Source organism: Hemicordylus capensis, chromosome 2 (assembly GCF_027244095.1).
Source record: "Hemicordylus capensis ecotype Gifberg chromosome 2, rHemCap1.1.pri, whole genome shotgun sequence".
NCBI classification, from domain to species: domain Eukaryota; kingdom Metazoa; phylum Chordata; class Lepidosauria; order Squamata; family Cordylidae; genus Hemicordylus; species Hemicordylus capensis.
Genome location: NC_069658.1, coordinates 336,440,131 through 336,464,211, shown reverse-complemented (window position 1 = coordinate 336,464,211; position 24,081 = coordinate 336,440,131). Strand labels below are relative to the sequence as shown.

At 47.0% G+C, this 24,081-nt stretch overlaps 1 long non-coding RNA gene across 1 annotated transcript in view; it reads left to right on the top strand.

Annotated features, from left to right (window-relative positions):
• Positions 1–365: 365 nt before the first annotated feature.
• The window catches only part of LOC128341779 (uncharacterized), a 204,552-nt gene continuing 180,836 nt past the window's right edge, over positions 366–24,081 (top strand). Inside the window, exon 1 of the long non-coding RNA XR_008314566.1 lies at positions 366–1,524. This is a non-coding gene — a long non-coding RNA (uncharacterized LOC128341779). The remainder of the gene's footprint in view (positions 1,525–24,081) is intronic.

Genomic DNA, 24,081 nt, shown 5'->3' with positions numbered 1-24,081 from the left:
TATGGAATAATCCCACAAACAAGGGGGCCCGTGTCACGTGTTTGAGCCCCGCATTACAGTTATATCGCCTATGGGAGTGGGGTGGGCGCGTGGTCTCTCTCCCTCGGCCCCTCCCCTGCTGCTAGTGTCGAAAAGGATTTTGTGAAGTAGCAGTTAGTCACAGTAGCTGAAAAAGTAACGTGTGAAGGCGTATACGGGTAAAAACTGGGGAGTACGCTTTCCTAGTTTAAATGCTCTGAGCGTATGTACGTGTGCCGTGCGCGTGAGACATTTCGCCTCAGCTTCTCAGAGAGGCGAAAACATTCCGGCGGGTGAGCGTGCGTGAGGTTAGCTCGGGGAGAAGAGACTCGCAACGTGGCCCTGTGCTAAAGCGAGGCAGCGGCTTGCTCCTGCCCCTGATCTTGCAGTGTGAGGCGGGCCGCGCCAGCCCCACCCCCTCGTCTCTCAGCTGTTTTTTCAAGGCTCGTCGTGGAAGGGGGGCTTGGCAAAGCGGGATTCCTGGAGTTTGCAGCAAGGGAAAGTCCCGCGGGTGCGCGAGAGAAAACACCCTGCCATCTCTCTTCACTCCCACCGCACTGGTCTCTGCCTTTCTTCAGGCCAGCGGGCGCGCGCGCACACGCACATTATACATACACACGCGCGCGCACATAACACACAGACAGACGGAGAACGCGGCACGTGGGTGGCTATGAATCTGTAGCTGCCGCCGCCTGTAAGGCGAGATTGGCGTTAATGCTACTGCTGTTGCTGCTGCCAGCGCCGTCGCTCTTGGTGGGCTTTGCCAGGAACCCCGCAAGGAGGAAGCGAGAAGCGAGCTGTTGAAAAGCAGGGAGGGGGGTGCGGAGTATAAGGGGAAGCCCGGCAGTAGCAGCGGCAGCAACAAGGCAAACGAAGAGGAGAAGGAGGAAGAAGAAGAGGAGGACTTGGTGACAAGGAGAGCGGGAATTCCCTTTCCTCTCTGAGAGTACCGGCCGGCTGGCCAGGCAAGCAGTAGCTTCATGAGCGCTCTCCAGAACGATGTTGTGCCCAGCAAGGCAGCGGGATCTGGCTGAGCCCAGCCTGTGCTGAGCAGCAGTGGTGGAGGAGCAGCCGGAGAAGGAGGTGGGGAGGGCCCCGTGCATGCAGCACCTAGCTAGACTGGCACTCCTGCCAAGATGCCCTGTCCTGGGTGTGTGTGAGGACTTCTCGTGGGAGCTACCAAGTGCCGTGAAGAGGAGCCGTGGCCGGGGTTGGCTGCCCCCATTCATCAGCTGCCCGGTGCCGCTGGCTCCTCAGCAGGAGGCATCATGATCTCCTAACCGGCTGGCTCGAGTCTCTCTCGCGCTTTCTCTTTCTCCCCCCCTCCCCCTTTCCCCCTCCCCCACCCCCATGGAATTACCCGCCATCGTCGGCCGGAGCTGGAGCTGCTGAACTCATGTTGCTTGGCGAACAGAGCGCGCCAGTCCAAAAGTGAACGTTTGATCCATCCTGGCTGCTTGAAGGGGTGCTGCGTGAGCTGGCAGAGTCTCGAACCCCAGAGGTGGGGTGAGTACTACTTCGCCTTCATAGGGGTTGCGTGGAAAGAAGTTGTGGGGTGGGGAGGGAGAGAAAGAGAGAGAGATTGATTTCTTCTTGTGTCTTGACCGCCTTTCATAAACAAGCCCTTGCAGCTGGCTGCTAGCCCAACCATCTCATCGCTGCTGGCCAGTTGCAGTAAGTTTCTTCATGCGCTTTTGGATTTGCAGAGTCTCCTGCTTTGCATATTCTGGCGTGGGGTACCATGACTGTATAGCTTTGTGGAGAAGAGAAAAGGCTGTCTTCTTTCTGTTTGGGGCGGTTCTTAGAGCCGTGTGTGCGCGCGTGTGGCTTCCTGATTTGCATTCCAAGAGGGAAAAGCGGGTCTCCTGAACTGCACCAGCGGGATGTTGTAATTCTCCGTGGCTAATGCCATCCGAAGGCATTTGCAAGCAAACCTTTGTCCAGTTTGCCTTAGAGGTTTCGGGAAATGGTCTTCGTAGTAGGTCTGGACGCCAGGAATCTAAAAGCAGCATGTGTTGTAGAGTATACAAGTCCACTGGTTAGAAAGGGAGGTCATTGCAGGCAAGTCAAAGTAGTTGCCCTTAAGATTTGCATGGACAAGAAAGCGGTCACAACTAGCACTGTAAGGGAAATCTTGCTATTTGTGGCTTTTCCCTATTAAAGGCTAATTCACACACAAACAGTGGTTTGGGTTGACGTTGTCCATCAACAGGTGGAGATTTTATTTTTACAACTAAGCAAAAGGGCTTTCTTTCCAGTGATCTTCCTGGTCCAAAGCAGCCATAGCTTCATTTGACATCTACAAGGAGCAAACAGAATAGCATGACTTGCCTTTCTTTTTAGCGGTACTCATGTGTGTGCTGTCCAGATGTCACTTTCCTGATGGTGCACTGCTGTGAAGCAGCAGAGACTTGGCTGAATCACTTTAATTGTCTTGGAAGGATGACATGAACTTTGGGGCAGCCAAGATAACATTTAGATTGAAGGGATGAAAGATCACAAACCAAGAATTTCATGTGTAATAAGAGTGTGGCTCTTGGTGTGTATTTCTTTTCTTTTTACTTTCAGAAAAATGTCATGCAGTAGCAGCAGTCTTTGGGGGAAATAATAGTCTGAGTTTGTCAGCCATGAATTGTAGAACTTTGGAATGCTGGCCTCCTTCATAACATGCTTATTTCTTTTGTGAGGTTCTTCTGAAATTGCAGTTGATTCTAGTAGATCCCATATGAAATAGCCTCCTAAACAACTTGATTTGGAAGAGTAAGATGGTAAAAAAGGATTCTATAAAATATAGACTTGTAAGATTAAATCTCAGAACTTAAGGACATGGATCTAAATCTGTTCATAACATAAGGACATGGATCTAAATCTACTCATTTTTATCCTACCATTTCTGGGTTTATGTATCCTTCCCACCTGTTTTTATAAGGCAAAATAGAATTCCTGCTGAATTGTTTGGATTTTTTTTTTTTGGTCAAATTGCACAGAAAGACTAAAGTCAGAGCTGTACCATATAACAATGTCCATCTATCCGAGTAACCCAAGTAGGGAATTCCTGTGAATTTGCTTTTTTAATAAAGTCATATTAATATGTGCAAAATCTTGTTGCCTGCTCTCCATTCCAAACAGTCTTGACAATTCTTTGTGAAATTACCATAATTCATTTTTGCATTGCCTTAATATTACATTGCCCATGATTACTGCATCTGGTGTGAAATGGTTACATTTCAGGACTTATATACTGATGTACACTTACAGCAGAACTTGGCTATATTACACACTTCTTCATTCTGTTGAATCTTTGAATGCAAATAAAGGAAAAATGCTATTAACAAGTGAAGTGTTTTTTTGACTTTGAAGTAAAGATGCAAGAGGCTGAATGTCTTTTGTGGTACATGACAACCAGACGCTGTATTCATATCCTTCAATTCCCTCCAAGTTCCATGTTTACTACAGACATAGTTGTTGAAAAGTGTTTGTTCAAAGAACAACTTGGTAATTAATACGAATTTTTAAAATGTCTCATATTGGATATATAAATAGTTGTAGTATTACTTGTAGTAGTATATACTAAAAAAAAATTGCAGCTCAGTTGATGTTTCCGTCAACAAATGTCTGTTAAATTCAGTGGTGCTTTAAGGGCTAAACTACATGTTATATAAAGCCCATCATTAAGAGATGGGATTAAAACCAGAAGTCTCTCCCCCACCCCTTTCTCTCCCTTCACAAAAAGGAGATATAGTGGAAGAACAAAGCAGATCAGGACCATGGCATTCAAGGGGTTAACACTGTTCCCCTGCATAGTTTTCTCTTCACCAATCTCTCCTTGAAGGAGCTTTTTGCCCCTGAAGCAGCCATTTGCAGCAAATAGCCTCTTGGTGGGGGCAGATTTTCAACAGAAAATTTGTGCAAGACAAAGTTTTAACTCTCCTCCCTGTGCCCTGCAATTCAATACCCATTTGGGGGTGGGTGGGTCCTGGTACTGGTTGGTTTTTTTGGGGGGGGGGAAGAGACTTTCCGATCAATCTCTTAATAATAGACATAGAGGCTCTACACACGATCAGTTTGTAGAGCCTTCAGGGGTTCTGCAGGGAGAGCGGGACCTGCTCACCCTGCAGACAAGCAGTAGCTTGTTGCTGGGTGGCCAATCCAACCTAGGTGGCTCGCTCTGGAGCTCCAGGGGTCTGGGGAAGGGGAGCACCACGTGAGTGCGCGGTGCAATCCTGGGTCCACCCTCCCCTTTCTCCCCATCCCAAGTATGTCTGCAAGCAGCTGCAGCTGACACACGATTACAAAAACAAGGTTAACAAAGCGCTCACTCTGCTAACCTTGTTTAGAGGGAGGGGTATTTAGGCAAGCTAGCCACTATTGAACCGCTGGGCTTCCATCATGATCGATGGAAACTGGGCTGGGCTCCATCAATCGTGAGAATAGCGCTTTAATGTAATTAGTAGTTTGTCCTCAAAAAGGTGTGCAGTGGATCACAGCTTTAGACATTAAGGCTGTTCTCACAATCAGCCTAACACAGGCTAGGGCAACCCAGCCTGGGCTAGGCTTCTTGTGTGCAGTGCCAGGGTCCGCGCAGATCCTGGTGCTGCCTGCCCACCTAACCCCATTTTGGAGCCTGGCCTTTAGCCAAGGTTTAGGGTGCAGCGCCGGGATTGTGAGTGTGCAGCACACACAGTGGGATTGTGAGTACGCAGTGCACACAAATGCTTAGAGTGCCCATCTCATGGGGGTATCCTCCAATGCACTGTGCTCATCTCATGGTGCATTGTGGGATATGTGGAGGATGGGATGCATTGTCCCGGTCTCTGGAGATATGCGCTGTGTGCAGCAGCATGGAACGTGTGGAAGTGTGATCCATGCTTTCCACCAACATTCGGGAATCACCTTTACAGATTAGCGCAATCTCCCCATCATGTTTTGGTGTGGCTTCTGCTAACTTTTGATTTGGCTTCATGAATTTTAAACAGATCATATGCAAGCTTTCTTTGAAGTTCCTCTACATACAGTAGAACAACTGTGTATTATATTGCAACATTGGAGTATTTCCATTAGAATTGTGATGCATAATGTTTTTCTTTTTCAGTGCCATGATGCTTTGCCCTTGTTGTGGGGTTGTACAGAAAGTAGTTCTCATGAAAAATCCTTATACAGGTGAAACTCGGAAAATTAGAATATTGTGCAAAAGTCCATTAATTTCAGTAATGCAAATTAAAAGGTGAAACTGATATATGAGACAGACGCATTACATGCAAAGCGAGATAAGTCAAGCCTTAATTTGTTATAATTGTGATGATCATGGCATACAGCTCATGAAAACCCCAAATCCACAATCTCAGAAAATTAGAATATTACATGGAACCAAGAAGACAAGGATTGAAGAATAGAACAATATCGGACCTCTGAAAAGTACTCGCCTGACCTGACCCCATAGAGAATCTGTGGGGCATTGCCAAGAGAAGGATGAGAGACATGAGACCAAACAATGCAGAATTGCTGAAGGTCGCTAATGAAGTATCCTGGTCTTCCATAATACCTCATCAGTGCCACAGGCTGATAACATCCATGCCACGCCGCATTGAGGCAGTAATTGCTGCAAAAGGGGCCCAAACCAAGTACTGAATACATATGCATGCTTATACTTTTCAGAGGTCCGATATTGTTCTATTCTTCAATCCTTGTCTTCTTGGTTCCATGTAATATTCTAATTTTCTGAGATTGTGGATTTGGGGTTCTCATGAGCTGTACGCCATGATCATCACAATTATAACAAATTAAGGCTTGACTTATCTCGCTTTGCATGTAATGCGTCTGTCTCATATATCAGTTTCACCTTTTAATTTGCATTACTGAAATTAATGGACTTTTGCATGATATTCTAATTTTCCGAGTTTCACCTGTAATCACCTGACAGTATGAAACACAGATCACAGAAGTGGGTGAAAGCTGCATTGTTTCTCCCCAGTTCCAAAGCTGTTGCAGTGCAGAATGGCAGTGGCAAGTGTTGTAGGAAATATGTCTATGTTTACTGCAATAATTACTATTTCTCCATTAGAAGTCACAAAGTCATGGTTGAACTTAGATGTGAAATCTAACGAACTGCTAGATTATTGTGGAAAACTGCTGCATATCATTTGAAATGTTTGCCGTAATTTAGGAATACAGATGAAATACTGTAGCCTTGTTGCATAACTTGCATTTTGCATGTAGGAAACTCTGGGTGGTCTGTGGGGGAGGTGGGTTTAACTTACCTTCCCTGCAGACAAGCTCTGTTCCTTCCCTGGGTGGACGGATTGCCCACCCAAGTGACCAGGAGCTTCAGGGGTTGGGGTGCTGAAACGCGCTGTCGTGCATCACCCCCCCCAAGCTCCAATAATGCACCACATGAATACATCACTCAAATCCTCCGTTGAGTGATACACAATCAAAAAAATGAGCATTTGCTCCCTCAACCTCATTGTAGAGAGAGGCTACTTAGGCAGGTTTGCTGCTGTGTAGCCACAGAATCGGACCCTATCCCGGCGGTTCATACGTGCATGCAAAACCAGACTCGGCTCCCTTAGCCTGGTTTTGCACACATGTGTGAATAGCCTCCTTGTGTTCTATCCTCAAGTCTCCAGCAGCAGGAACAGATCCTGCATTTGAGACCCTGCAGAGTTTTGGAGACCTGTTGATGTTATTGGTCAGACAGGTGTGTGTGTGTACACAGAAACATACATACATAAAGATATTATGGTGTGAAACTCAAACTCCATTACCAGAAGAATGAATTGTTTTATTATATCCCTTTCTGCTTGTGTATAAATCCAGACAGTTTAATTTTCTGTTTCATATCCAGTGGATAGTATGTTGGACTTCAGCTTGTGCTCAAGCCTCTGCTAAGCCATGGATTTGCTGAGTAGTTCTAAGCAAATGTTACTGTGACTTAGTTCAGATGATCCTCCATACTATGGGCTTGTGTGGTGTCTCTCTCTGCCCTTCTCATGTATGGCTTCCCTCCTGTTTCACTAACCATATTTGCCTTGATGTCTGAATTGGTAGACTGTGAGGTTGTTTTCATGACCAGCCTTTTGTGGGTAGGAGATGGTTACTCCAGGCACAGAGGCTCGTCTGGAGCCATGGGAACTTCTCCTGCCCAGCCTAACTGGGTATACTAGGTTTTCAGGCTTAAACTGAAGAAGGACAGAAACTCCAGCCTTTCCTCAGCTTTTGATCATGTGGGTGATCTCTGCGGCTTCTGCAACTCCTGGGAGCCAGCAGCCATGTTGACTAATGAGTCCATTGGAAAGCAGGGCCTGGGAGAGGTGTGCTGCTTCATTGCCGAGGATTGCCTTTCCGCTGCCCATGTGGTGCATTGTGGGATACTGAAGGACTCCCAGCTCCCAAATGCAGCCCTGAGGAATGCCACTGTGGTTTTTGTGTGGGCATAGTGGTGGAAGCAGGTAGGTTTCTGCTTTCCTTCCAGCCCACCCCCATTTGATCATGTGAAAGGGCTGTGTGATTAGTATTTGCTGTCCAAAGCAAAATCAGAAATCATGGTGTGAAGTGGTCTTCCAGTTCTGCTTTGGAGGGCAAATTCTAACCATTGGAGAAGCTTGCAGGAGAGAGAAGAGAGACAACATCTGTTCCCAGGTAGACCCCAGGGTGTGAGACTGGGTGCCTGCCTGTTTGCTTGTCCTGCTGCCCCCCTGTCTGTTATTTGCCCCCCAGGACTGGTTGCTGTGCTGAGGTGAGGCCTTGCAGGATTGGGGCCAGGGAGGAGGATGACTTGGCAGTTTCCTGCATAACAGCTGCATAGAGCTGCCTGCTCAGGGCTATATAGGCTTCTGCCAGTGGCGGCAGTGGTCCCCCTGGTCCCTTTGGAGGAGCCACTTTGGGGGACAGCGAGGGCGAGGGCCAGGTTTCTTGGCCTAGGTATTTGTATGGGGGGGTATTTAATAGTGGAGCTTCTGTTTTAATTTGTCCTGGATGAGACAATCTTAGAATGTGTCTGGGCTTAACTGGAGATGGGGAGACAGGGGGCGTGTCCACTGACTGTGGGGCGGCCATTCCGGTTGTGGTGCGGAACAGAAGAAGGAACGGCAGGTCAACAGGCTGTTATAGGGGAAGGGGGCTTGGAAATCTAATAGCTGTTTCCCCTTCTGGCTGTCCTGTCAGCTCTTTGACCTTGGGGAGCAGTGCCGATCATCCTTGGAACCTCACCTTGCTCCTCTGTAATGCCAGGTCGGTCCAGAAAAAATCAGAAACCATCCATGATTTGATTCTGGATGAAGGTGCCGACCTGTTATGTATTACAGAGACCTGGCTGGGGGAGGCTGGGGGCCCAGTGTGGTCCCAGCTTCTTGCTCCAGACTACTCTGTTGAGGAGCAGGTGAGGTGCCGTGGGCGGGGAGGTGGAGTGGCTGTGGTTTATAAGAATAAACTTTCCCTTACCAGGATTCCTGTTAGAGTATCAGACCATATTGAATGTGTGTATTTAAGTCTGGTGACCAGGGATAGACTGGGACTTCTGTTGGTGTACCTATCACCCTGCTGCTCAACAGAGTCCCTAACTGAGCTGATGATTGATCTCGGATTTGGTGGAGTCCCCCAGGCTTGTGGTGCTGGGCGACTTCAATGTTCACTTTGGGACCAATTTGTCTGGGACAGCTCAGGAGTTCATAGCGGCCATGACGACTATGGGCCTATCCCAAGTGGTCTCGGGGCCGACACACATTGCTGGTCACACGCTTGATTTGGTCTTTCACTCTGATCAGGGTGGTGTTCTGTGGGTGGTGAATCCTGTGATTTCCCCATTGTCATGGACAGACCACCATCTGGTTAAGGTTGCACTTACAATCACTTCCCACCTTCATAGGGGCGAGGGACCTATTAGGATGATCCACCCGAGAAGGTTATTGGATCCAATAGGATTTCAAGAAGCCTTGGAGGGATTTAGTGTTGGCTCTGCTGGTGATCCCTTTGATGCCCTGGTAGAGAATTGGAACAGCAAACTCACTGGGGTAGTAGACATGATTGCTCCTAAGCGTCCTCTCCAACCTGCTTCAAAATTGGCCCCCTGGTATACAGAAGAACTACGGGGGCTGAAGCGGCAAGGTAGATGACTAGAGTGTAAGTGGAGAAAGACTCGGCTTGAATCCGATAGATTGCAACATAGAGCTCATTTGAAGACCTATGCTCAGGCGATACGTACGGCAAAGAAGCTATTCTTTTCTGGCCGTATTGCATCTGCAAGCTCACGTCCGGCCAGGGTTGTGAGAGAGCTAGTGAGTGCCCCTACTCCCTTGAACCAGAATCTGGAACCATCGATTACCCGCTGTGATGTGTTTAATAACGTCTTTGTTGGGAAAATCTCTCATATTCGGGCCGACTTAGACTCCGGCTGCACAATTACCTCAGTGTCTGATGTGGAGGTGTCCAGTGACTCCTCTTGTGTGATTAGGTTGGATCAGTTCCAGTTTGTGACTCCTGAGGATGTGGACAAGCTGATTGGAATGGTGCGGCCTACCACCTGTTCTCTTGACCCTTGTCCGACATGGCTTATATTATCTGGCAGGGGGGTTGTTGTAGAAGGCCTGGTAGAGATTATAAATGCGTCTCTGAGGGAAGGTAGGATGCCTCCTTGTCTTAAGGAGGCAATTATTAGATCGCTTCTGAAGAAGCCTACCCTGGATCCCTCGGACTTGAACAACTACAGGCCTGTCTCCAACCTTCCGTGGCCGGGCAAGGTAATTGAGAGGGTGGTGGCCTCCCCGCTCCAGACAGTCTTGGATGAAATTGATTATCTTAACCCATTTCAAACTGGCTTTCGGGCTGGCTATGGGGTGGAGACTGCTTTGGTCAGCCTGATGGATGATCTCCAATTGGCAATTGACAGAAGAAGTGTGACTCTGTTGGTCCTTCTGGACCTCTTGGCGGCTTTCGATACTATCGACCATAGTATCCTGGAGCGTCTGGGGGGGTTGGGAGTTGGAGGCACTGCTTTGTAGTGGTTCCGCTCCTACCTCTCGGGCAGGTTCCAGATGGTGTCCCTTGGAGACTGCTGTTCTTCAAAATCTGAACTTTTGTATGATGTTCCCCAGGGCTCCATATTGTCTCCAATGTTGTTTAATATCTACATGAAACTGCTGGGAGAGATCACTTGGAGATTTGGTGCAGGGTGCTAGCAGTATGCTGATGACACCCAAATCTATTTCTCCATGTCAGCATCATTGGGAGAGGGCATAACCTCCCTAAATGCCTGCCTGGAGTCGGTGATGGGCTGGATGAGGGATAACAAACTGAGACTGAATCCAGATAAGACGGAGGTACTCATTGTGTGGGGTCGGAACTTGAGAGACGATTTTGATCTGCCTGTTCTGTATGGGGTCACACTTCCTCAGAAGGAACAGGTACGCAGTCTGGCGTGCTTCTGGATCCGAGCCTCTCCCTGGTGTCCTAGGTTGAGGCGGTGGCCAGAAGTGCCTTCTATCAGCTTCGGCTGATACGCCAGCTGCGTCCATTTCTTGAGGTGAATGACCTCAAAACAGTGGTACATCTGCTGGTAATCTCCAAACTTGATTACTGTAATGCGTTCTATATGGGGCTGCCCTTGTATGTAGTCTGGAAACTACAGTTGGTCCAGAATGAAGCAGCCAGGCTGGTCTCTGGGTCATCTCGAAGAGACCATATAACTCCTGTATTGAAGGAGCTACACTGGCTGCCGATACGTTTCCGGGCAAAATACAAGGTGCTGGTTATAACCTATAAAGCCCTAAACAGTTTGGGCCCTGGGTTTTTAAGGGAATGCCTTCTTCTGCATGAACCCCACCGCCCACTGAGATCTGCTGGAGAGGTCAGTCTGCAGCTGCAACCGGTTCATCTGGTGGCCACTCAGGGACAGGGCTTCTCCGCTGCTGCCCCGAGGGTTTGGAATGCGCTCCCTAGTGAAATAAGAGCCTCCCCATCCCTGACAGCTTTTAAAAAGTCTTTAAAAACACATTTCTTCACCCAGGCTTTTTATTAATGTTGTTTTAATGGTTTTAATGCTGTTTTAAAATATTATTTTAAAATTTTTAAATTGTAGTAATGTGTGTGTCCCCCAACCCCATTTTTGTCTTTATGAATGTTTTACTTTGTTTTTATTCTGTTGTAAACCGCCCAGAGACATAAGTTTTGGGTGGTATTAAAATGTTTTAATAAATAAATAATAAATAAAAATTGGGTACCTAAAAATTGTATACCGTGGGCAATTAAATTCCAAGGCAGACTATGGTTAGTGCTAAGGAGGAAATGGAGAAAAGGAAGTATGCATAGTTTGGAGGATCATTTGAATAGAGCCTATCTAAGCCAGCCTCTGCTTCTGACAGGGTTGCTTTAGACAAGATATTGATTTTTAAATGGTTTGTGTACTAAAAGTACTATATAAGTGACTGCAGGCCTAGTAAGTACAAAAACTTGCTGTAGCACAAAGTTCCTGCTTCATCATTGTCAACTCATTTTTGGTGATTGCCAGAAGGAATGTATTTGTCTTGTATACCGTGGGCAACTGGAAACAAAAACGTGAAAAGACAGCAAGCCTCAACAGGACCCAGTCTTAAAATGAAGAACACTTATACTAGCATTATCAAAATATTAACTGACAGGCTGTCTTGTTTTTTCTTCAGAAAACTGACAGCATGTTACTTTAGGCAGTACTGATGACAAACTTTGATTTATGAGAGAGTTGAAAATGGTTAAATGTTTATACTTGGAGTAAATAGAAACCCTTGGCATCTTAAGTCTTGCAGGTTCAAAGTAGCTGAGGGTAATAATGCCGATACTTACTGTGATGTTTGGAAATGAAGTGGTTATGCACCAGAAACTGTTGTAATCTGCTCTTCTGAGGTTTCCTTAAATCTGAAACAACATTGGTATGTATTCTTGTAACTTTATTAAAAATTGCTGATCCAAAAGGGATTATGACTCGACAGTGGCTTATTTGGGCCAAGCTCTCTTTTGAGATAAACTGGTGCTGCTTCATTGCAGTCTGTAGACACACACCCTCTGCCATTCCTTTAAGAAGTTCAGCATGACTTTATCCTCACAACAGCATTGCGAAGTCAATTCAGGCAAGAAAGAGTGAATGGTCAAGGTTGCCCACTAAGCTTCTTGGCTAAACAGAGATTGGAAGCTCTTGGGGTGCAATGATTTAAGTCATACTCTAAATCAAAAAGGGAGGGGAAACTGATTTAAAATGGTTGATATTAACAGTTGATCTTTCCTCTTTGGTTTGCATGCATTTCCAGACCAAGCATGTTTGCTCACTGGTTCCTCAAACAATTAAAATGTTTGAAACTAAGTAGCATTCTCTGAAACCTTTGGCTATGCAGCCCACACGTCTTTTGGACTACAGAATTAAATTTGCTTGGAGGCAAGGGGCCAATTGTCAAATTTCTGTTTTGTTCTCTATACACATCACTTATTTGAAGATTAAGGTCAAGATCCAAAAAAATATGAAACTAGTTTCATGAGCCCAAGGCGTCTTTGAGTTTGTTTTCCTTAAACAAAAGCCTCTGCCCCCACCACTTTGCTGCATTCAAACTGCTTTTGCAAGCAAGGGGAGCTTCAAAAGCAGTTTGATATTGGTCACATTCAGACGTACACTAGAACTGCAGTTAACGCTGACCAGAGTCAAAATTTCTATTTCCAATACAGTGAACCACTCTTAGAGGCAGTTCCTACGATCAGTGGGAGCCGCCTGGGGAGGGTTAGCCTGCTTAGCCCGCTCTCCCTGCAGCCGACTGAGCAATCTGCTCTGGGAGGCCGAAGCGGTCACTCACACGACTGCCGGTTCCGTTACAGGGCCTGCGGGGGTTGGGAGGATCGGGGGCTGCACAGCCCCCAGAAGCTCCAGCATGCCCTGCGCGAGCACGCAGGGCATGCTGGAGAGACCCCCGTGCTGGGAGGCTGCTTTTCAGCCACCCGGTTGGGGACCTACTTGTGAGTTGCCACAGCATGGAGCTGCGCCGCGGCAACTCACGATCGGAAAGCCCAGGTTAGAGGAGCGCTTGCTCCCCTAACCCAGGCTTAGGGGAGGGCTACTTAAGCAGGTGACCCACTTTGACTGAACCGGGCTTGGCTGTGAGCCTGGTGAGTCTCACGATCAGTGGGAAGCGGGCTAAGCACCCTTAGCCCGCTTTCCACTGAGCGTCAGAATAGCTTCATAGCTTAACTGGAGTTGAGGGAAAGGGGATCCCCTTCCAGCCCGATCCCAGCCAGCTGTGGCCAGACTGTGGGCAAAGTGTCACTGCATCAGCTGTGACTGGCTACGATCTCCAGCAGGGTATGCTGAGTGCAGTTGTGCATTTTCGAAGCGCCTTGCCTGCCCTAGGCAGTGGAAGCACATTGAAAATCTTTTAAATGCCCTGCAATGCCAATGCTGCTTCTACAAGTGATGACACCGCTGCCCCCCAGGTGGCCCCACACCCCAAAAGAATCACACAAACTGCAGTTCCTGGGGGTTCAGGGGTGTAGGGCCCCCCACTTCCAGTGCCAGAGGGAAGGGGAAACCCACATTCGCCAGAATTGGCTATACAGAGGGGAGGACAAAGGATGCTGGTGGCAGGGGTCTTCCATACCATGACCAAGGAAGATGTCACGAGGGGAGAGAACCATCCAGCTTGAGGCAGCCCAAAGCAGCTGCAAGCTGCTTGCTGCCCAGTAGGCTATCACTCTCATGAGAGGGCCAGTCTACTGGGGATATGCCTGGTTCATCCAGGCGTTATTCCCACCCACAGACTGCAAGCTCACGATCTGAGCCACCCACTTAATCACCAGGGAATTCACTATCTCTGTTGAAAAATAGATGGGGGGACCCAACTTCCCTCTCCCCAAATCCCTCTAGAGCCTTGCAGGTACCCCAGAGGATATCCCCACACCCTATGTACCATGACCTTTTCACGTGGATGGCCATGGGGTGGGCCAGTGAGACAGTTCATTCACTCAACTTTTTAAAATCCCAGGTCCGTTTCATCTGTGCACCATAAGAGGGCACAGGGAATTTCAGGAGAGGGCACCCTCTGCTCCCCCAACCCCAGGGCAGATGAGTAGACTTCAGGGGCTGCTGGCGATGGCGCATCTGGGCTCAGGTGCGAATGGGCAGGCACGGGGCTGGTTTCCCAGGCACCTCAGCTGCTATCCCAGGGAGCAGTAAAGCAGTCTCTTGGGTACCCCTGCCCAACACTTCCCAACGCACAGCAACACAGCCCCACTTGGCACATCCATGTCCTGACACTTTTGTGAGCGCGCATAGTCTGCACAGACATTTTGTTGTCACACTCATCATCATGCCTTGATGAGGAATTGCCAGGGCCTTGCATGAGTAACCAGGGTTTGTAAATCCTCTCTGCTGAGGAAGTGGCTGGGCCCCACTTCCCCACCCTTTCTTTGTAAAAAACAACAACAAATAACTGAACAGACCTCCTTGAAACCACCCCACACTCTTCGCCTGTGCAGATCTGTAAACATCCAGAGGGCATCTAGATGCCCACCTTTTCCCCTTTCTCTGGTGCATGCATGGTGTTGGTGGAGGGCTGGACACCAGCATGGACCTTTCCACCCATTCAAAACTCCCGGTTCCCAGTCCATCTGTGCGCCATATGCAAATAAGCAGGTACAGGGATGTACGGAGAGGGGAGCACCCATTCTTTGGACACTGCGGGAGAGCGAGATGGCTGTTCCGGTGTGCTGGAAAGGGTACAGCTGTGCACATGGATGTGTGGAGGTGGGGCTAGGTATTGTGACAACTTTTCCATGGTCCCCAAAACTAGGAATGTGTGCTTGGGGATAGCACTCCCCAAGGCTGCAAGCCGGAAACCATCCTCGCTCTGTTCAGAGCACCCATGACCTGATGCTCCCATGAGGGAGGTGTTCGGTGGAGAAAGTGATGTATTGCCCTCTTGAATCAGCTATGCTTTCCCTGGGCAAATTGCTTCTTTTGTCTCCACTCTAATGGTCTATGTCATGAGCTGTTCGGGAGTGTCCCCATGGCCCTGTCACTCTCATACCTGACCACTGAGCCCTGGGTTGGGCGGCAAGATCCTTGAAAAGGGATCCCAGTTGAGCCAAGACTGTCCTTTGTGACCGGCCCTGAACATGAGCAAGCCTCTGGGGGCCTGATCATGAGCAAGCACCACCCCACCCCCCCGGCAAGTGAAAGGGCCTCCCCCACTCTTTCTGTGTGAAAAATAGAACTTGGCTGCTCCAGCTTCCCTGCTTGGGTCTGCCTTTCAGACCCTGCCTGTAGCACCCCTACACATACCATTTGCTTGGATGATTTGGCAGTGGGCTGCGGAGTGGACCTTTCCAGCCAAGGCTGGTGTTGTGGTGTATATAGATCTCAAGCTGCAGTGATTCCTGGGAGTAGAGAGCCCCGGTTTCCAGCCACCCCGGGATGACTACATCACCCATTGGGGGGCCGTGGGTATGGGTTGTCTGGGTCCTTCCCTGACGCCCCTCTCAATTCCAGGGAAGTGATTTGTTTTTATTGTTCTATGACCGTTTAGTCTCCCAGATTCTGTGAATTGATTCAGATTTAACTTTCCCTCGCTGCAACCATATAAATTCTTCTTACCCTGCTATCCGTACTCAACATCTTTGGCCGCGTAGCCTCGTGAGTGCAGAATAGGCGCAGGTGTTCAGGATATAAAATGAAACTAAACTTGAGGTATAAAATTATAACAAGAATAAGTTGGTATTATTTACAGATTAGAATAAAGATCTCTGCAAAGCAGGGCGCACAAGCTTCTACTGTTCAACTTTCTGAGTGTTTCTTTTCATTTGGATAAAATGTAACATATAGGGAGATGAGATAACTGGGACAGAGGTAATCAAAACTGGGTTTGTAAACTTAGTGAATTCTTCCAGACCTTCTTGTCTGTTACTAGGAGCTGCCCAGAACACTGCTGGTTGTCCAGCCTTCACACATTCACCCTTCAAGTTCCACACAGCCGCCCCCTCCGAATAATCTTTCCTGTTCAGAACACTCCAACCAGTCTCTCAACCCTCAGCCCAACAAACCTCCTACTCCCATGCAACTAAATCCAACTCTCTCTGTCTCAACTGCCTTTATTTTAAACCCCTCACCCTCTGAACTTTATGTGTCTGGTTACTAGGGTAACCTGCACTCACTCAGCAGCTCCTATATACGTCCCATCACAGGGGTGCACATCTCCACATTGGTGGGTGGGCTGGCAGGGCGCAGGGTTTAACAGAGGCTTGGTGGCAGTTGCTGAGACCAGGACAGCATTTGTCCAAGTGCCTGTCCATACAGCTTTCCTGAATGGAGCATCCTCCCTCCCTCTTAGTCTGCCACTCTCGGGAGAGAGTGGTCCGTGGGCAAATGGGCAGTTCTGCCACGCTCCGAACCACTGATGCCGCCGTAGCAACACTGGTAAGCTGATCCCTGTGGAATCATGAGTAAGTCTTAGGGAGCAATATCCTCACCCAGGGAAGGGGCTGGGCTCCCCTTCCCCACCCTTTCTCTGTGAACTTTGCTGCTCCAGCTTTCCTGCTTGGGTCTGCCTTTTGGCTTCCCCCTCGTGGTGCCGTGATGGGGTACCCTGCTTGTGCCTCCACTTGGGTGTTTGTGGACACCCATGACTGCTGACCCTGAGTGGATCTGCGGCTTGACAGGCTGGCCTGTTCAGGAGGGGGCATGCTGGCATCCCAGCAGCCTGGCAACTCCATAGCTGCACAGCTGACAGGAGGGGCATGGCTGGTTTTCTGAGTGGCTGCCAGCAAGAAGTGCCAAAAGCATTGAGCAGACTCAGGTGGGTCTGCGCTACTGCCTCTATGATTGGGGTTTGGAAATGGGTGCTTAACCATAGTTATGGGTGAGTGTGCCTTCAAGTGTAACAGTTTGGTGACAAAACCACAGCTGCTGGTGTCGAAGCTTAGAGAAAACCTCAGATCCCAATTGGAGTTTGGCGGGGTAAACTTGGAGTTAACTTTAGACCCTTAACCGAGGGCCAGAGAGGGCCAGTGTGGTGTAGTGGTTAGAGTGCTGGACTAGGACCGGGGAGACCCAAGTTCAAATCCCCATTCAGCCATGATACTTGCTGGGTGACTCTGGGCCAATCACTTCTCTCTCAGCCTAACCTACTTCACAGGGTTGTTGTGAGGAGAAACTTAAGTATGTAGTACACTGCCCTGGGCTCCTCGGAAGAATAGCAGCTTTAACTGCAGTTAAAGTGTACATGTAAACTGGACCATAGCCAGGAGCATTTCCAGACAACAGGCTTTACCATGGGTTTACTGCAAAGTTTTACTGTGAATTCGAATTTGCTCCCCAAAACCCAATGCAGAAAGTGGATTTTTTTACCCTGGACATAAATCAGACTACACTTTAAACTGCAATGAGAAACTCAGATCGTGTCTGGGGTGCTCCCCGATAGCTCTCAGGGGCTTTGGGGTAAATCTGGCATCTAGCTAACTATCTAGCTATAATATTTCTATACCACCTGATATAAAAATCTCTATATGTGAATGCACACCCTCCATTCTGGAAGCAAGCTATAAGCCCCATCTGGATCTGCTCCAGAAGAGTGAGGCCAGTCAGTTGCTCACAGAAAATTGAGACATCGTGCAAGTTCTTTGCATAACCTTACAATGGATATAAGCAAAAATTGACCCAAACCTAGAACTAACTCCCACAGAAGGTATTTCAGCGTTTTCAGATTCAGGACATTCCAAAATATGGAAAACCATACAGTTATATAGTCATGCAAAAACAAATGATGGGTTTTATTGTGAAACTTCTGTGGGTGCAAAAAGATTGCATGGGACATGAATTTACACATTTTAACAATGTGTGACACTTTAAAAAACCCTGAAATGTGATTTATGGTTAAGAATGTAAATGTTTGAACAACTTGCCAAGTACATGGTATAGCTGGTTAATATAACTGCTTCTCCTAATTTGAATCTTCTACAGTGCCTGTATTTGTGCAGTCCTTCCAGTTTTTGCAAACAGCATAGCACAGCACTGCCTACATTTGCAACTTCTAGTGCATGGCTCAATGACAGATATTTGTAGGTGCAGCAGATCAGGTCTAGTATTGTGTTGGGAGCCAGACCAAAGTCAGTGGTTACAGGAAGTGCAGGACATTGATATTTCAGATGCCAGGATGTCCAGGGATTTACAATTCATGACGAATATATTGCAGCTTCTGACATCTCATAATCCTTTCAGCCCATATTTTACTCACCTGTGCAATACAGTATATTCACTGGTCATTCAGACAGCATGAAGAAGGTAAGTGCGGATGAGGCTATCAACTGGAGAATGCATGACAACACAATGGGGAAATCTTTCAAAGATGTGAAAATGGCCAAGTCTTCTCAAGCTGCAAAAATGGAAGCACTGAAAAAACTTCGTAATCCATGGCTAGATCCACCATGTTGACCCACGTCTCATGACTTAAAGAATGCTTGTCTGCTTCTCATTAAATGTAGACTTGCAGAAATCATGCACAAATTCAAATATGAACTGTGTTCATGGCCTCAGTTAGAGGTCTATACAATCATGTATGGTGTGGAGAAAATTGATAGAAATTTTTCTCCCTCTTGCATAAGACTAGAACCAGGGGTCATCCCATTAAACTTATTGCCAAGAAATTTAGGACCAACAAAAGGAAGTACTTCTTACACAAAGCATAATCAACTTGTCGAACTCTCTGCCACAAGGTAACAGCCAACAAATTAAATGGCTTTAAGAAGAGTTGGGATAAATTCATGGAGGAGATGTCTATGAACAGCTACTAGTCTGAAGGCTGTAGGCCACCTCTAGCCTCAGAGTCAGGATGCCGCTGAATACCAGTTGCAGGAGAGTAACAGCAGGAAAGAGGTTACACCTTTATCTCTTGGCTGTGGTCTTCTCAGCAGCACCTGGTGGGCCACTGCATGAAACAGGACACTGGACTAGATGGACCTTGGGCCTGATTCAGCAGGGCTGTTCTTATGTTCTTAAGACAGTGCTTACCGATCATATGGACATCCTCATTATGCTTCTGTGTGCTAGAAGGAACATTGCAATGCAGTCCACCACAACTTGTGAAAAAGTATGACATACATGCAATGAGACAGGCAACTGCTGAAGAAGCATGCCAGATTATCATTTTTGCACATGATTTGACAAGGTGTAATGCAACCTAGTGCATTGTTTGGTAAATCAGTAGCATTTCAAGACTTGTGCAACTCAGATGTGCTGCACGCTTGGGTATGTCTCTTTGGATCAGCAGATGTTCCTGTTTGTATGCTGATCAATGTTGGTTGCAAAATTCATGTGTCTGTGTATGGTGGAAATCCTGAGAAGGATACCATAAATTCACTGCAGTATGGACAATACTTGAAGAAAATTGCCACTGCAAGGAATGAGTTTGATGTTGCTTGTTTGTGTCCAACAGAAAATGCAGTTAACTACCATCTGCTAACCCCTGCTAACTTGGCAAAAAGGCACCTTTTAACGTGGTGATTCGCTTTATTTGGCAGGGAGAGAGTAACTGGCCCCATCCACCCCCAGCACAGTACCTCCAGTGACTGTTGCTGGTGTCTATCTTGTGTTTTAGATTGTGAGCCCTTTGGGGAAAGGGATCCATCTTATGTGTTTGTTATTTCTCTGTATAAACCATCCTGAGCCATTTTTGGAAGGGCTGCATAGAAATTGAATTAATAATAATAATCTGACACAAACTTGCAAGGACTGTACCACTTCTTGTCTTGGTGTTGAAACCTCTTCCCCCACTTCCTGGCCCCATAAACACATACATGAAATAATTGACATAGCAATACCAGGAGATAGCAGAATAGAAGAAAAAGAAATAGAAAAAATCACCAAATACAAAGATCTACAAATTGAAACTGAAAGGCTGTGGCAGAAGAAGACCAAAATAATCCCAGTGGTAATTGGTGCCCTGGGTGCAGTTCCAAAAGACCTTGAAGAGCACCTCAACACCATAGGGGCCACAGAAATCACCACCAGCCAATTACAAAAAACAACTTTACTGGGAACAGCTTATATTCTGCGATGATATCTATAATAATAACAGCAACAATATTGACAATAAAATCCAGCCATCCCAGGTCCTTGGGAAGGACTCAATGTCTGGATAAAACAAACCAGTCAATAACACCTGTCTGACTGTGTAAACAAGAAATAATAAATAATCTCTTCTGTGTCCATTTCCAGTGCATAATTTGAAAGACTCTGTACACGAATGTTCCTGACCAGACAGATTTTGACTGGAAAAGTGTGAATGGCATCCTGTAATCACCAACCTTGATCCAGCCCCCAGCACTGCTCCAATGTTCCCTCTAATTTTTATCACCAGTGAGGCGGACAGAGTTTTGTTCTGGGTAACACTATCAAAACAGTGTGCTCATATAACGCTAACTCTCCCTCTCTCTCTCTCTCTCTCCCTCTCTCTCTCTCTCAAATTTCCCCAGGCCCCCAGAAATAATGAATGCAAAAACCTTTTTTTTACCCCACCTCCACTCTCTCTGAGCTGCTGGCAAGAGGGGAAAATGGGGCAATGCTTCCCTTCTGTTCTTGGGCAGAGAAATGGGGTGCCGGGCAATTGGGCGTTGGTGGTGGTGGGTGCAGCAGAAATGGCTGTGCAGGGGCCCAGTGGTTGGTGCACATTTGAGCACCTTAGAGGGAAGCGTGCACTGCACCTGATCCTGAAAATGAGGATGAACAGTTATATTAACCAGCTACACCAGTGATCTTCACTTTTTTCAAGCAGGGGCCGCTTGGCCAACAAACAAACAAACAAACACTTGACCGTGAGAGCCATTTCCCACTGTCCTGACCTCTCAGTACTGCATTTTCCTCAGTGCTGGGAGGGCTCATTAAAGGAGACAGAGCCCTCTCTTAAGAGCTCTGTGGGGAAAGCATTGGCAAGGCTGATGTTTTCCAGCACTCTGTGTATGCTTTCTAGGATGATGCAAGGGCTAAAGGATGGTGCAGGGGCTAAAGGCTACCTTTCCCCTTAAAAGCGTTTAGCGTAGTAGGAACGATTATTTCCACGTTTCCCGTTGTTTTCAAGGGGACAATGCATATTATTCAGCCTTGTCCAAAGCTTTGCACAAGCCCAATAAACAATTAGGGAGCTGCACTTATAGATGGGGAACCGTGGCTGACACCTGGTCCTTACAATGAAGAACACTGAGTTATAGCGTGTAATTCAAACATTTACATTCTAAATCAGCAATTGCATTGGGGGTTGGGAGAGCCTCTAATGGCTACAATGTGTAGATTGGTTTCTCATGCAGTGTTTTTCTACTAAAAAAAAAATCACAATAAAACCCCTGTAATTTGTTTTTGCATGTATAAAAACAAAATGCAACAAACAAACCCCCCTATATTTTTAGCTTTCCATAGGGATGCCCTGAATCTGGAAAAGCTGAAATACCTTCTGTAGGAATTAGTTCTAGGTTTGGGTTAACTTTTGCTTATATCCATTGGACTAATAGTGATACCTTAAACTCTGTAAAAATAAAATTGCACATTGATATATTTCTGTAGTATCTGTGGCCTTTTGGGGCTCTTGTAACAACAACAAATATTTATATACTGCTTTTCAACAAAAGTTTTCAAAGCGGTTTACATAGAGAAATAAATAAATAAATAAATAAATAAATAAATAAATAAGAAGGCTCCCTGTCCCCAAAGGGCTCACAATCTAAAAAGAATCATAAGATAGACACCAGCAACAGTCACGGGATATTTATTTATTTATTTATTTATTTATTTGACATATTTTTATACCGCCCAAAACTTATGTCTCTGGGCGGTTTACAACAGGTGCTGTGCTGGGGGTGGATAGGGCCATTTACTCTCCACCTGCTAAATAAAGAGAATAACCATGTTAAAAGGTGCTTCTTTGCCCAGAGAAGTTCGTTGATGGTAGAGGCCACAGAGATCTGCTGTCAGGTAGGGGAGGTTATGTCACCTATATCCCCCTTCCCTAACTGATCAGCCTTCTGACTCACGGGGTGCTCTCTTTCTCTGTGTGTAGCCCTCATTGGTGTCTGGACCCTCCTCATTGGAGGGGGACGTGGTCAGTGACCAGGATAAATGGGTTGTGGTCTAGGTAGTAATATAAGGATAAGAAAACCCATTTGATTGCCAACGCTTCTCTTTCAACAGTGTTGTTACAGAGAATACAGCTTTTTGTTGAGGAACATGATGGAATACTCTTCTCCATCCACTTCCTGGGAAAACCGGACGCTGATCCTGGTGGTGGAGACATCTGTCTGCAAAAGAAAGGGCTGTTTGAAATTAGGAATCTTGAGTGAACCAGATAAGGCTGTTCTTAACTCAATAAAGGCATGTTTGGTTTCTGTAGTCCTGTGGAGGCTGTTGGGAATCTCTCTCTCTTTTTTAACAGATCTGTTAAGGGCATGACTTTGCTGGTGAAATCAGGTATGAATTTGTTATAATAGCCCACAAGGCCTAAAAAGCATCTTAATTCTCTTTCTTGCTGATTGCCTTATTAGCTGTAACGTCTCTGCTTTGGTAGGTTGAGGTTTTATTTGTCGTTGGCATGCCACTTATCCAAGGTACTTCATTTCTTGAGCTCCCAGTGTTGACTTCTTAGTATTTGCTGTCAGCCCACTCTCCTGAAGAGCTTGGAAGATGGTTCGTAGTTGCTGCATATGATCCAACCATGATGAGCTGAAAACCATGATCTTGTATAAATATGCCATGGCGTATTCCTGGCAGTGTGCTAGCATCTTGTCAACTGATCTCTGAAAAGTGGTGATGGCCCCATGTAACCCAAAGGGTATCGTTATAAAATGGAAGAGGCCTTGGGGTACAGCAAAAGCCATTTTCTCCTGGTCCTGGGTTCAACGGGATACTTGCCAATATGGTGGGCAAGTACTGAGCCTCTTCTAGTTGTTCTGTCATGATGTTAGTTTGTGGCATAGGATAGGCATAGAACATGACTATCTTATTTACCTCATGAAAGTCAATACAAAAATGCGCAGACCTGTCTGGTTTGGGCTCCAACACAATAGGGCTCCTCCAGGGGCTTCGAGAAAGTTCTGTGATCCCAAGCTTCAACATTTCCTGTACCTTCTGGCTCACCATCTCCCAGAGCTCCCATGTGTTTGGCCTCCAAGCAGTCCAGACCACTGTCCCCAGCGGAGTCTCTATTGCATGTTCAGTACAACTGAGAATGGCCGAGAATAGTAGTGGGAACCTACTTAAGAGCTTCGGTACCTGGGAGGTTTGGTCAGCAGTTGGTCTGGAATCAAGTTGGGGGTTTCGTCGAGCTGTTGGGGTGTTTCCCTTTTATTTGCTTTTAGGCAGTGTTTGCCCTCTGCTTCATGTAGTTCATGTGGAATTTCTTGAGGTGTCAGTGGCCGGGCCCGCAAGCCAGCTCATAATCGATGGGCCTCAGTTTTTGGGTTATCTGGAACAGACTTTCCCACCAGTCGGGCCCTGCTGAGGGCATAACCCTGGTACTCACTAATACCAAAGATCCTGCTGTGAAAGTCGTGCCGCAGGTGGTCTTATCATATTGGTGCTGCTTTTCTTGGGCAATTTGCAGATTGGCTCGGGCCTCATCCTATACTAGGCGGAGGTGTTCCTGCAAGTCCCTCAGATGTTCGTCAGCTGGGCGGTGGGAAACTTAGCGTTGGGTGCCCATTTTTCCCCGATCAATGACATGGTACTCCTATGCTGTTGGCTAGACAGTAACTCAAACAGGCCATATTCCCACAGAGGCCTGAGATGTTTTTCGGATGGCAAACAGCAAGGGTCCCATTGATGGTGCTTATTCTGAGATACTTTGGCCAACATCTCAGTGTCTGGTTCAGCTGCTCAATGAGGCCATCTGTTTGGAGGTGGTAGACTGACGTGAAGAGTGGTTTCAACCCCAACATAATACATAATTGCCACAGGACTTCAGACTGGAAAGTCGTACTTTGATCTGTCAATATTTATTGGGGCAACCCCACTTTTGCAAAGAGTGACATTAAGGTTTGGGCCATGGCCGGGGCTGCCATAGTCATTAAGGATATGGCTTCAGG